This window comes from Syngnathus typhle, linkage group LG14, assembly GCF_033458585.1.
Source record: "Syngnathus typhle isolate RoL2023-S1 ecotype Sweden linkage group LG14, RoL_Styp_1.0, whole genome shotgun sequence".
In the NCBI taxonomy this organism is placed as follows: domain Eukaryota; kingdom Metazoa; phylum Chordata; class Actinopteri; order Syngnathiformes; family Syngnathidae; genus Syngnathus; species Syngnathus typhle.
In genome coordinates, this window is record NC_083751.1 from 12,563,137 (window position 1) to 12,577,183 (window position 14,047).

At 45.4% G+C, this 14,047-nt stretch overlaps 2 non-coding genes and 1 pseudogene across 2 annotated transcripts; 2 read left to right on the forward strand and 1 right to left on the reverse strand.

The window, feature by feature from the left end:
* Positions 1-7,136: 7,136 nt before the first annotated feature.
* LOC133167555 (U5 spliceosomal RNA) lies at positions 7,137-7,250 on the reverse strand. Its single transcript, XR_009718020.1, has one exon. It is a non-coding gene; the product is annotated as a U5 spliceosomal RNA (small nuclear RNA).
* Positions 7,251-8,196: 946 nt separating this feature from the next.
* Positions 8,197-8,268, forward strand: LOC133167597 (U2 spliceosomal RNA; annotated as a pseudogene).
* Positions 8,269-8,462: 194 nt separating this feature from the next.
* On the forward strand, positions 8,463-8,653 carry LOC133167594 (U2 spliceosomal RNA). The gene has a single exon (XR_009718052.1). It is a non-coding gene; the product is annotated as a U2 spliceosomal RNA (small nuclear RNA).
* The last annotated feature ends 5,394 nt before the right edge of the window (positions 8,654-14,047 follow it).

Consider the following 14,047-nt stretch of genomic DNA (forward strand, 5'->3'; position numbering starts at 1 on the left):
CCATCAGTCATTTTGTGAGATAGAACTGCACCAATGCCATAAGGCGAAGCGTCACAGGCTAGACATAGGGGAAGCTTTGGATCAAAGTGTGTGAGCACCTTGTCTGAAATAATGAGTTCCTTTGCCTTTGTAAATGCCTGTTCACAGTCTTTAGTCCAGTCCCACTTTGCATTTTGGTGCAGTAGTGCATTCAGTGGGTGCAGCACAGTGGAAAGGTTTGGCAAAAACTTGTGATAATAGTTAACAAGGCCAAGAAATGAGCGTAACTGGCTGACATTTTCTGGTTGTGGAGATTTTACTACAGCTTCAATTTTGTCCTGCGTTTTGTGAAGTCCGTGCTTGTCTATTTTGTGTCCACAATACTCAATGGACTCCTTGAAAAACTCACATTTCTTTTTGTTTGCTTTTAGACCATATTCCTCCAGTTTTGTTAGAACTGCATTCAAGTTTTGCAAGTGTGAATCTTTGTCCCAACCAGTAACAATAATATCATCCAAGTAACATTGAGTACCTGGGATTCCTTGTAGCACTTGGTCCATTGCACGTTGCCATATGGCAGGGGCACTTGTAATACCAAATACGAGCCGGTTGTATTGGTATAGTCCTTTGTGAGTATTTATGGTGAGGTACTTGCGTGAACTTTCATCCATTTCCATCTGTAGATATGCTTGTGCGAGGTCAATCTTTGTGAAGTGCTCCCCATTTGCTAGAGATGCAAAAATGTCATCGATGCGAGGGAGTGGATACTGGTCTGCATGCATGACAGGGTTAACAGTTACTTTGAAACCACCACAAATGCGCACTTTGTCTGAAGATTTTTTTGCAACAGGTACGATTGGTGTAGCCCACTCAGACCAGTCCACTTTGGATAATATCCCTTGATCCATGAGATTTTGCAGCTCAGCTTCAACTTTTGGGCGTAGCGCATATGGAACAGGGCGTGCTTTATGAAACTTTGCTTTTGCACCTTCTTCCAGCTCGAGACGTGCTTTGATGTGTTTCATTGTTCCTATGCCTTCGCTGAACACATGTGCATGTTTATCCAGTATCTCAGTTAACTTCATGTCTGTGAGCTGTTTGGAGGCTATGTGCATGGACTTTATTTCATGCCAGTTAAGCTTGATTTGTCGTAGCCATCTACGACCAAATAGTGGTACACCTCCCTCTTTAAGGACGAACAGCTCAAGATTGCACTTTTGGTTTTTGTATTTCACTTTCACTTTGAGTTTTCCCAGTGGTGCAACCTTTTCTCCTGTGTATGTTTTCAGTTTTACACTGGTGCCATTTTTAATGGCACTCCATTAATTTTTGGTGTCAGCCAAATCACATCACTGTCATTCTCTTCTGTAGCACACAGCCCTAAACAAGCCAATTCTTCCTCACTTGAACTGTCAGAATCTGTCTGTGCTACTTTGTGCAATTTTTGTCCTTTTCTTATATTATGTTTATCTTTTGCATTACTGCACTTTGATTTACACACAGTTTCAGATGTTATATTCATCCGCTCCGCATTCCAATCCCCACTCTCCTGGATTTAGCAGATTGGTTGGAGTATGAGCTTCAGATCCAGGAGGACATCGCACAATATCGCAACAGGAAGGACACTGGCCCCAAAAGGAAAGACAAAGACTGTAGGAGTAACTTGAAGCCGTCACCAAAGACCTCAGTCCTCATGTTGGGTGCGGAACCCAAACCCGACGAAGAGACTGCCAAATCTGCTCCAATCAGCCAGGTACCAAAGAGGTTATGTGCATTCTCTGACAATGATAAGCACACCTTGAATAACTGCACAAACTTCAAGATCCTATCTGCCACCCAGAAGAGTAACTGGGTTCAAGACAACAATCGATGTTGGCGGTGCGGCAGAGAACACAGATCAGCTGAATGTGATCTAAAAATGGGTTGTAAAACATGCAACCGCAGACACCTCCTCGTCCTCCATGAGGTTAATGAGAGAAGTCCAGTCAAGACAAGTAAAGCGGAGAAGAAATTGGACCAGGCTAAACCCAACGAGAGCAAACCCTCAGCAGCACCAACATCAGAACAAGTGCTGTTCATCGGCAAGCCACCACAGGGCCCACGCGTACTTCTCAAGATCAGCAAAGTTATCCTCCGCTTTGGTGACCAAGCTTTGGAGACCTACGCCGTACTGGATGATGGTTCAGAGCGCACCTTGCTCCTTCAGCCAGCAGCACAACACCTTGGTATCGAGGGTCAACCTGAAGTCCTGCCGCTGCGCACAGTCAGGCAGGAGCTGCAGATGCTTCATGGGGCGGCTGTTTCCTTCACCATCTCTCCAGCCAGTTCCCCAGCTATGGTGTTCAACATCGAGAGAGCCTTCACTGCACCCGCTCTGGGACTTGGCCAGCACACGTACCCAGTCAAAGCACTGCAGAGTAAATACAGGCATTTGAAGCAACTGCCTATCCCATCGTTCACAGACATCGCCCCACTGCTGCTTATTGGCTCAGACCACCCCCACTTGGTGACTCCAGTTGAACCAGTCATCTTCGGTTCTCCCGGTGCACCAGTTGCTGTCCGTACCAGGCTTGGATGGACCCTGCAAGGTCCGACCCACAACTTGAAACAATACCTCGCTGAACAGCGCTGCCTTTTCACCTCCTTTGGAGCTCCACCAGCAGACATCTATCAGCACGTTGAGAGATTATGGCAACTGGACGTCCTTCCGTGGCGCAATGAAAAGGCCAGCACGAGGTCTCGGCAGGACAAAGAAGCCCTTGAATGCTTGGATAAATACACTGTGCGCATAGAAGTTGATGGTGTTCACCGTTACGCCACTCCCCTCCTCCGTGTGAAAAACTTTCCCAACCTGTGTGCACCAAAGGAGGCAGTGCTTCCCCTGCTCAGGAACACTGAACGAAGACTGGCAAAGACACTTGACATAGCTCAAGTCTACAACGCTGAAATCCACAGGCTCGAACAAGCTGGCTATGTGAAAAAACTACCACAAGGTACAGAGAACACCTCGAGCAGCTGGTATATTCCCCACCATCTGGTTGAGCACAACGGCAAACACAGAGTGGTTTTTAATTGTTCTTTCCAGTACGATGGGGTTGACCTCAACAAACTCCTAGTTCCCGGTCCAACCCTTGGCCCACCTCTCCTCTCAGTTCTCCTGCGATTCAGAGAACATTGTGTGGCATTCAGCAGTGACATAAGAGGGATGTTCCACCAGGCCAGGCTTCTTCCGCAAGACCAGCCTCTCCTCTGCTTCTTATGGAGAGACCTCAAGCGTGACGAGCAGCCCGCCATCTACCAGTGGAAAGTGCTCCCCTTCGGGACAACCTGTAGCCCCTGCTGCGCTACATATGCCCTGCAGAGACATGTCACCGACCACACTCAACCCACCGATGCAGTCCAAGACTCAGTACTGAGGCACTTCTATGTGGACAACTGTCTTCAAAGTGTGTCTTCAGCTGAAGAAGCCAAGTCCATCATTGACAAGTTGCAGACTCTGCTTGCTGAAGGGGGCTTTGAGCTACGTCAATGGGCCAACACTCACCCCGAAACCATCCATCAACTTCCTGCCGAGATCAGATCAGTCAGTGCCGAGAAGTGGATCACCCAAGGTCACCCAGGATCAGACGAGTCAGCACTGGGCCTGCAGTGGGACTGTCAGAAGGACACGCTGTCGTTCAAATGTCGAGCCACCGTGACTACAGGAAATCCCGTCACTATGCGTTCCATTTACAAGGTACTGGCAAGCCAGTATGACCCTCTCGGCTTCCTTGTACCTTACACCACAAGAGCCAAGGTCGTCATCCAACACTTGTGGGATAAAAGGCGTGACTGGGATGACCCTTCTCTCCCTGATCATCTGCTTGCCGCATGGAGAGAGTGGGAGGAGGAGTTACAGCACCTACAAAGTATAGCCCTTCCAAGATGTTACACTAGCACAGAGTTGGACTCTTCTATCTGCAAGCGTGAAGTGCATGTGTTCTGCGATGCCTCAGAGCAAGCCTATGGCTCCGTGGCATACCTCAGAACTGAGAACCCTTGTGGCGTAGTTCAGGTGGCCTTCATCACTGCAAGATCCAGAGTTGCTCCAAAGAAGCAGCAGTCGATTCCACGCTTGGAGTTGTGCGCCGCCCTGACTGGAGCGCAGATGGCACAACTCCTCAAATCTGAACTCACACTTCCCATTCAGTGTGTGGTGCTCTGGGCTGATTCTACCACCGTGCTCACATGGCTCCAGTCAGAGTCATGTAGATTCAAAGTGTTTGTCGGCACACGGGTGGCAGAGATTCAAGATCTCACAAAGGGTGATACATGGCGCTATGTAGAGTCCGCAGAGAACCCTGCAGATGACATCACGCGTGGCAAGCCTCTCCACACCTTAACTACGGATAGCCGCTGGGGCCAAGGTCCAACGTTCCTGTGGTGCAATGCAGACAAATGGCCACAAGCCCCTCAGCTCCAAACTGGGCCAGAGCAGAGTGAAGAACTTAAGAAATCTCCATTCTGTGGCCTCACTACTGCTACACCTAGTCAGGTACCTGACGCAACACAGTTCTCATCTTTCAGAAATCTCCTGGCGTCTACAAGTCAGACTGCACTGGGCGGCTTCAGGCGATGCCACCGCTGATGACTACCACCAAGCCCAGCTGTCTCTGCTACAACAGGTACAACTGGACAGTTTCCCCACTGATTATGCCCAGCTACAATCAGGAAAATCTATCCCCAAGAGCAGCCGTCTTCTCACCCTGGCCCCTGAGTTCGACCACAATGACAAGCTCATACGTGTGGGTGGTCGTCTGCGCCACAGCAACCAGCTCGAATCAGAAACTGTGCACCCAATAGTTCTTGATGGCAAACACCCTATCACCCATCTGCTCATTCAGGAGTACGATTATCGTTTGCATCATCCTGGTCCAGAGAGGGTATTTTCGGAAATGCGCCGGAAGTACTAGATTCCAGGTGGCCGAGAAGCCATCCGCCGCTTCCAGCGCAAGTGCCCAGGGTGTCAGAAATGGTGTGGAAAGCCACAGATCCCTAAGATGGCGGACCTACCACCTCCCAGAGTCCGGCTTTTCAAGCCTGCATTCTACTCAACAGGAGTGGACTGCTTCGGCCCATACACTGTGAAGATTGGTAGGAGAAGTGAAAAGCGCTGGGGAGTAATCTTCAAATGCATGACCATCCGGGCAGTACATATTGATCTCCTCTCCAGTCGATCCGCAGACTCTTTCCTCATGGCCCTGAGACGATTCATCGCTCGAAGGGGAAAACCTTTTGAGCTGATCTCAGACCAAAGGACTAATTTCAGAGGTGGTGAACGAGAGCTACGCGAAGCATTCACTGAACTTACACCAGGCCTTCAAGCTCAACTTGCTTTTCAGCAAATCTCTTGGCGGTTCAATCCACCTAATGCCCCCCACTTTGGTGGTTGCTGGGAGCGTGAGATACGCTCTGTGAAGCAAGCTCTTCAGGTCACACTTGGAGCACAGCTTGTACCTGAAGAAGTTCTGAGAACTCTGCTAGTAGAGATTGAAGGGATTCTGAACGCCAAACCATTAGGCTACACTTCTGCTGATATAGCCGATCCCGATCCAGTGACCCCCAACTCCTTGCTCATTGGTCGTCCAGATGCCTCTCTCCCACAGGTGGTATACCCAGCTTCCGAGACCCTGAGCAGCAAGCGTTGGCGCCATTGCCAACAGTTGGCCGACCACTTCTGGAAGCGGTTCATCCGATTCTACCTGCCCAGTCTCCAGGTCCGGCAAAAGTGGAACGCAGAATACCCAGACCTGCAAATCGGCCAGACGGTTCTCATCCTTGACCCTCAACTTCCTCGCTCACTGTGGCCAGTGGGCAAAGTGACCAGCATCATCCCAAGCCTTGATGGTAAGGTGCGAGCTGCCGAAGAGAGAGAACATACACCCGTCCTGCGGCTCGACTCATCCCTCTTCCAGAGCTGCCGGACAACTAACAACAGGACTTGAGTTGGAGCCTTTTCTTCTTATGCAGATTTCCTACTGAAATCTGGGGGCGGCTGTAAAAAAGGCCCCCTTGTGGACGCCAAGTATGACACCCTTTACTGTGACTTTCTCTCTCCCTGCTGATGACGCATCGCTTCAACTAACGTTCAGCCAATCAGCGTACAGTTCGGGCTTGCGATAATACGCTGTAGTAATTCTACTGAAGACCCCGCTCTAACAGCGCCAAGTAAGTAATCCAACCTTGTACTCACAGCTGTCCGTTTATGTGCGTCTTTGGCAAGTAAGAGGCTGTATTATGTTCAATAATAACCATTGTGAACGTGTATACTGTTAGTGTAGATTCCTGTGTGCGGCCATGCCAACGTGTAGCTTAGGCTTTGCCTTGCCTTGTAGGCCTCGATTTGCTATGTTTACGAAGTGCATGTTTCCGCGATTATATAAACAGTCTTTCAGTTGCCATTACTTGTAGCATTAGTTCGTCTCCTATGTGTAGCATAAAGGCTAAAGTACTGTTCTACACATGGTTTGTTATGGTTAATTGGTTCGGGCCATACTCCCGTTCACTTGCAGTAGCGGTCACGTGACCCAAACTTCTGGGTGCCACATACTGTAATGCGTTCTTGCGACCAATAGAGGGAGCTATTGCTCTGCAGATGGCATACACTTTCCCTGTTTCATGTATGGCGTCAGTTGAACAGCCAAATAGTCATTTCAGCAGGCCTAATGCCTATTTGGACATGTTTATTCCACGTTGGAAATGATTAGATAGTAAAGTAGAATGCAAACTCGTTCATGTTATTAATGTATATTGTATTGGAACCATAGTTGTACTCATTGTGGTGTTTATTTCTGTTTCTCTAAGAACCACACATACACAAACCCTACATACCTGCAAAGCTATGTTGCAATAAATCAGCTGTGAAGCAATAAAGAAATTGAGGGAAGACATCTGTGTGATTCTGACCGGTCACCCGATGCGAGCTCTATTCAGCGATCCAGTATAATATATCATAGGAACCCATCCCTTCCTTACACAAAGTATTCGTCATCAGTGCTCACGGCCGGTGGATGAACTGAAACGTGTCTACGATGTTGATCGTTTGGCTACTATAGGCATTTCTTAATGCCTCATGATGTTATTTTTCGTGATTGATGTTTTCTTTAACAGCATTAGGTAGCTCCGCTTTGGCAGAGCATCAAAAAAATTGACCTAGGCTCTTGTTATTCCTCCCCACGGAAATCTTTAGTAAAAGGCGAAAGATTTATGCGATCTGAAGAGAAACAAGAGAACTACAGAGTCGGGGCAAAACGGGGCACCCCATTGCTGGTCTCACCAGATTAACAGTCGGTCTCACGCTGAAATTGCAGCAACCATTCCTTCTAATACAAACAATAAACGTTCATAGATTTACTACACTTAGAAGGACTCAACCTAAATAGACAGTCTAAACGAGTATGTTGTGTTCATCAATGTGTTTTTTCCTTGAAACATTGTTGGCCCACAGGATTATGGATACCTGATATTTCAAACAGCGTCACCTATCGATTGGGCAACTATTTTGAGTGTGAGTTTTGAACGTATAAACAGTTGTATGTCTTGGTCCGTGTACTTTTGGTATGAGAGAACGGGAAATGATCCGATTTCTTTGTGTTATTTTCAAATGATTTCAGATTTTTATTCAACACAAATCGGGAAACAAAAGACGATCGTAATTTCCTCAAATGAGTGTTAAGAAATGCTGGCATGGATTGGAATGCAATTCACCTCCACTGCGTTCGAGGGTTAATGTAGATTGCCACAGCAGGAAATAGGAAGTAGTTTGGCGAAGTGGGCCGCGTGTTTTTGTGCTGCGTGGTTTTTGTTCCGTCAAAATGTTCATCAAACAGCTATTGTGCCTTCGGTCCCGAAATGTATCCAAAGATCGGATTGTTTTTGGCGAATGACTAATTCGTTTTGTTGGTCATTAAAAGCTATTCCCATCAGGAGCTCAGTTCATCGTTATTCTATTGGGTCAACGTGAACCACGTGACACTAAACCTCCGCGAACACACGAAAGTCTGCAACCGATGCACAAGTTGAAAACAGCCCGGTGACGCATTATCATTCCAAACTGTTAATAGTTGAGGTTTGTTACGGTGGTCGGTACGTGGCATTAGTATGAGTCAATATATTCAAACCGTAACTTGAATTGGTAGTCTCTTTATTTAAGTAGTTTTCTCAGTCCCACTTTTGGTTATCGCTTCTCGGCCTTTTGGCTAAGATCAAGTGTAGTATCTGTTCTTATCTGTCACGTGACTCTGAACCTCCGCGAACACACGAAAGTCTGCAACCGATGCACAAGTTGAAAACAGCCCGGTGACGCATTGTCATTCCAAACTGTTAATAGTTGAGGTTTGATACGGTGGTCGGTACGTGGCATTAGTATGAATCAATATATTCAAACCGTAACTTGAATTGGTAGTCTCTTTATTTAAGTAGTTTTCTCAGCCCCACTTTTGGTTATCGCTTCTCGGCCTTTTGGCTAAGATCAAGTGTAGTATCTGTTCTTATCAGCTTAATATCTCACACGTTCTCTATTCGGGGACCATATATTAGATTGATTTATGGCACAGGGACATGGAATAGGGGCTTGCTCCGTCCACTCCACGCATCGACCTGGTATTGCAGTACCTCCAGGAACGGTACACCCCCCTCTACTGGTCAAATTAAGAGTGTACCGTTTTTTCCATGTATAATACGCACTCTAAAAATGGCATGTTGATGCTGGAAAAAAGCCTGTACCCATGTATAATACGCACCCAATTTATTATTATTATTTTTTTTAATTTTTAATTTTTTTTTTAAGTCCCAATGATCGTCACACACGCAGGGAGGCAATGGGTCCCATTTTTATAGTCTTTGGTATGGTCTTAAATAGGCTGGATGTATTTTTTTTGTTGGCGTTGATTTCTCCGACTGCCATAAAGGCACCACCGCGATCAGATGAAAAGAGAGGGAAGTGGCGTGCGGACATGTGAAAAAGGCGGCTCTGTATGGGAGAGACGTTGAAGAGGAATAAAAACACCCTTGGAAACCAAAACTTGCCCCTCGTCGTGACTCGGAGCCGCAACATATGTTTCGGATTTGTGTAGGGTACATTGTGACAAACAGCAAACGAGCAGGTGATCGAGCAAGCGTCTGATACGAGAGCATTGCGGTCGTATGGAGCGTGTTTGAAGTGAACAGCAGAGACGAAAGGAACAAGGCAAAGTGTTGTGAAATAAAATATTACCTGTAATACGTATTTTGTTATTTGCTGATTGAAACTGCTAATTAAACTGTGAATTGAAACTAATAGGAAGAAAACAACTCTCGCTCTTTATATAGCTGACGTGTCTTGCGCATCCGTTCCGCATCCGTTCTTCTGTTGTTATTTGCTGATTGTATTAAACTATCACGTTCATTGTCAGTCAAGAAGAGAAGAGGACTATTCGCATCGGATCCATAGTGCGCATGCGCAGTGACACTGCCTCGGTATGACGTCCGGTCCGCGATGGAGATTAAAAAACAAACAATATTTGACAATAACACACCATCAAGGATTGCACCATCGCATCAAACGATGTGTCGTCAATTATGAATTTTACTGACTGTGTTGGGCAGGATGGCTGAATGCGATGCGTAATTGACAACAAACAAGAAGAAAGGTGATTTCAAGTTTTATTTCGAGGGAGATTTGTCATGTCTCGTCCCCAGTTTTGCTATGTAACTAGGTTGCCATAGTTTCTGTTCGCGTCGCCCCTCCCTTCCTGTGTCACCTCAATCAATGTAACGTGTTTTGTATTTAAGTCCTGTCTGCCCCGCGCTCACCGTCGGATCATTGCATGTGTTACTGTCATGATGTCTGTTCGGCTTCTGTTCCTGTCTTTGGTAATGTCACCCTGTCTTTTTGTTCTACGTCTTTGTCAGTCAGTCCTGTTGTTGGTTTTGTTGTACCATGATTTTCTTAAAAAATAAAAAATTAAAAAATTTTTTACCCATGTTTAATGCGCACCCCAGATTTTAGGACAATAAATTAGTTAAATTTCGCGCATTATACACGAAAAAAACGGTAGTTTACATCACAATCCGTTAGCTTCATTCTCACAGGATAAAGCAGAATTCACTTGTTCTAAGTTTTAATAACAGAAAACTTTGCATTACTGATAGCTCCTGTTTAAAATGTTCATGAGGCAAAAATAATTTTAAACTCATGTAAATTTAAGTTATTTCATACAGTTTGTTCAATGTAATTTGACTATTCAGATATGAATAAAAGGCAGAATTTGTGTTTTAAGAGTTGTTCACATCTCCCTGAGTGGCTTATATTTGGTTATTTTGTCATTTCAAAAACAAAGACAATTGTGACAATGAAATTAGTTTTGTAGTTAAAAAATGTCCACAAAAACTATTGGCCTCCAGGCCTCTTCACTTTATCAAATCTGGCACTCCTTGCAAAAAGTTTGGACACCCCTGCCTAAGATTATTATTCATCATAAACTTATTAATTATCGAATTATATTGGGGTTTCCCAGTTCTCTCAGGCCACCTATCTAGCCATTCGTCTGGGGTGATGTTCCAGTCTCTACTGCATATGACTTTATCAATCAGATAATGACTTTTAAGTTCACCAATCACCTATAATAAACTGTTCATCATTTCCTCATTTTGAGTCATTGTATCCATATACATTCAACAAAATCAAAATTATACCATCAATCTCTGCCACAACTGCCAAGCAGTGTCCTTCCTTGTCAGTCTAATGTGTGATGACTCCACCAGGAAAGTTGTTGAAACAAACAGCTACTCCTGCAGATCTTGACGAGCCATGACTGAACAAGAGTTTGCCTCCCCATTGATTGGACCAGAACGAATCATCTGCCTCTGTAGACTGAGTTTCTTGCAAAAAAAAGACAGTTGAATTTTTGCCCTTTACAAAATAAAAATAAAGCTTTCCTTTTAACCAGCGCTCTTAAGCCCCGAACATTCAATGAACCAAAAATAGTCCTAACATTAAACATGAATGATAAAAAAAACAATTAAAAGAAACACACACACACTAAACCGTTAGGAATTTACTTCTACCTGGAAGAAAAAGAACTCTCAACCTTAGCTCTTAAACTGCACTAATGTCCTTCACCATTAAAGTTTCATATTTTATCCCAACTGCTGTCCACCTTCTCAAACACGACAACCTTCTATGTAAACGTAGGGGCCTCGAACGTAGGCCCGTCCTCCACCATTAAAGATTCATATTCTATCCCAACTGCTGTTCATCGTCTCCAACACGACGTCCTTCTATGTAAGCGTAGGGGTCTCGAAAGTAGGCCTATACCCCAGCTCTTCTTGCTTGCTCCACCAGCGGCCACTGTCGTTTTCGCTCCCCCAAGTCTTCTTTCAGTAATATCTCTGCAAAGCGTATGCCTTTCGATTTATCGAAACGTGCGTCCAAGAGCTTTTTCAGTTTTGTTTCCGACAGCATGGGCGAGTGGGCATGTCAAGCAGTTTATTTACACTGTATTTCCATTACTGTAGTAGAGACTGCAGCAATGTGGGCGTCACAAAAGTCTATGAAGCCGCCGTCACAAATATATTCTTTTTCAACGGAGTCAAAAGAAACGAGTCAATCAAAAATGCTTAAGTGTTACCCATGCAACCAATCTGAACAAATAAACATTTCAGAGATACTGCTGGCTAAATGGCATGTTCATAAATGTCAATACATTAACCAGAAACCTAATTTTAGTATAACGATTGGTCAATCCACAAATTCTAAAGCACACAAACCTTGTATTTGAGTGCTTTATTTCTTAGGCTCTATGTTTGACACCTACTGGCAGTTGTGTTTACATGTTCTGAGTTCCTAAGTAAATAATTTAAAAAGTAATAAAAATAAACAAGCCCGTCGCCATGGAAATGAAGGCCAGTTTTAAGGCTGCATTAGTGTGTCAAGTGACGTGCCGTTGGGTTGCTCTGGAAATGGCGTCATGTAACCTGAAATCCGCCTTTGAGGCGGGGATGACTGATGGTATAGTCACTATACCACTATACTCGCCTGTTTTGTGTGTGCGTGTACGTGTACACGCAGCCTGTGAATTTGAACATCAGGTATGTTTTCCTTGAAGTACTCCTATCACGAGTGATGGGTCGATGAGGCGTTTCGACACATTGCCAAACTTTATTGATACTGTGTCACTGAGTGCTGACATCTGCTGGACTTTAAACATACTACAGGCAACCTAGTTGACAGACTCAACTGACACTGATTTGATGACATAGTACAGGGGTGGACAACCCGCGGTTCGCGAGCCGCATGCGGCTCTTTGGCTGGTTTCGTACGGCTCTTTTACGTTCATATCAACATTTGTGTTTATTTTTCGTGCGTATTTGCTTCGCTTGAGTTCAATATGGTATTTTGGTCAAACGCGCATGCGCGTGAGGTGAAATCTCGCAAAGGAGGAGGGAGAAACTCATTTGAGGAGTGTCAATTTCGCTCTCCAAATGGCAAGGAAAAAATGCACAGCTAAACGAATATATGACGATGAACACAGGGCAGAGCGATTGGTTTTGCTGGCTTTTTAATGAATGGCGACTGTGACAACGGGGGCCCATTAGGTCCAGAAAAGCTGACAAGACGCTAAACCAGGGGTGGCCAACCTGGCCAAAATGGCAAGGAAAAAATGCACAGCTAAACGAATATATGACGATGAACACAGGACGTTTTTGAGTTAATGTTGTTTTTTGTTGAACGCAATGGCAAGCCATTCTGCCTGATATGTCGGACGTCATTAGCGCATTTAAAAGCTTCAAATGTTCAGCGGCACTTCAGCTCACTTCATGCCAATATCGATAAGGACTTTGCAAAAGGGACTGAATTTCGCAAGCACAAGTTTGGACACTTTGAAAAGTCAGGCACTCAGAGACTGTCACACTTGCATTGTTTCAACTGGCTTGGAACATTGCACGGGCTAAAAAGCCATACAATGAAGTGGAGTTCGTTAAAAGATGCCTCAGTGACGTTATTGAAATCTAAATAACTCTCTCTGGGTTCTTCATAGAAAAAAAAACATGGAACATTAACTTTCTGTTGTGCCATGCACAATCTTAACAGATAAAAGTTCAGCTCAGAGCAGAACCTCTCTGACACATATGAGCAGTCTCTTAAAGTTCTTGTGTTCCTTCCTTATAATCCTTTTATAGGTTCCAGTAGGCTTGTAGACACCGCTGTCTTTTTTGTTAAAGTTTGATAGTGCGTCATAGTCTGGAGTAAAATTTGTTGTGGCAATTCTTAGGCGAGATCCGAGGTGTTGGTCCGTTTACCTCGATCTGTGACGGGTAGATGTTGTCGTTCATGTGGCTGAACATCACGTTGCGTACGTCGAGCCAAATTGGCCACTCTCTTTTAAACGCGCGGCACTGTGTCCACCTTGCTTTTCCTTGGGCGACTCATTTTAACGGAAGGATTCCAGGGGAAGGTTTGTGGGTGGCTTTAGCGCAGTGCTTCTCAAATAGTGGGGCGCGCCCCCCTTGGGGGGCGCGGTGCTATTCCTGGGGGGGCGCGTGTGACCCTGGGGAACAGGCTTTTTTTTTGGCAGTACTAGAATAAAGTGTAATTGCGGGTTTACTACAGCAGGGGGCAGTGGCGCTCTCATTGTTACTTCTGTCACGTTTGCGACAGTGCAACATTTTACGACTTACAAGACAAGTTAGGATAGTCACGGTGGGGAGGGGGGGCGCGAATAGATTTCTTCTTGCTAGGGGGGGGGCGTAACAGAAAATAATTGAGAAGCACTGCTTTAGCGCAAAACTGCATCTGAAAGCTCAGCGCGCGAATTACAAGAATGCTGTCGTCACAGCCCACGCTCTAAATTTGGGACTGATACAAATAGAGCGCGAGTGCGCCATGTCCGTACACGCACTTGTGAGTGTTCACTGAGCTTTCTGACACGGCTTCCGGTAGTAAATGCGCAGGCGAGCGCTTCCCCATCTACTGGGGAAACGCAGTCATTGCAGGCAAAATGACCCCAAAAAAAATTTTAATAATACAATTTGTTCAGGGTTGGCGGGC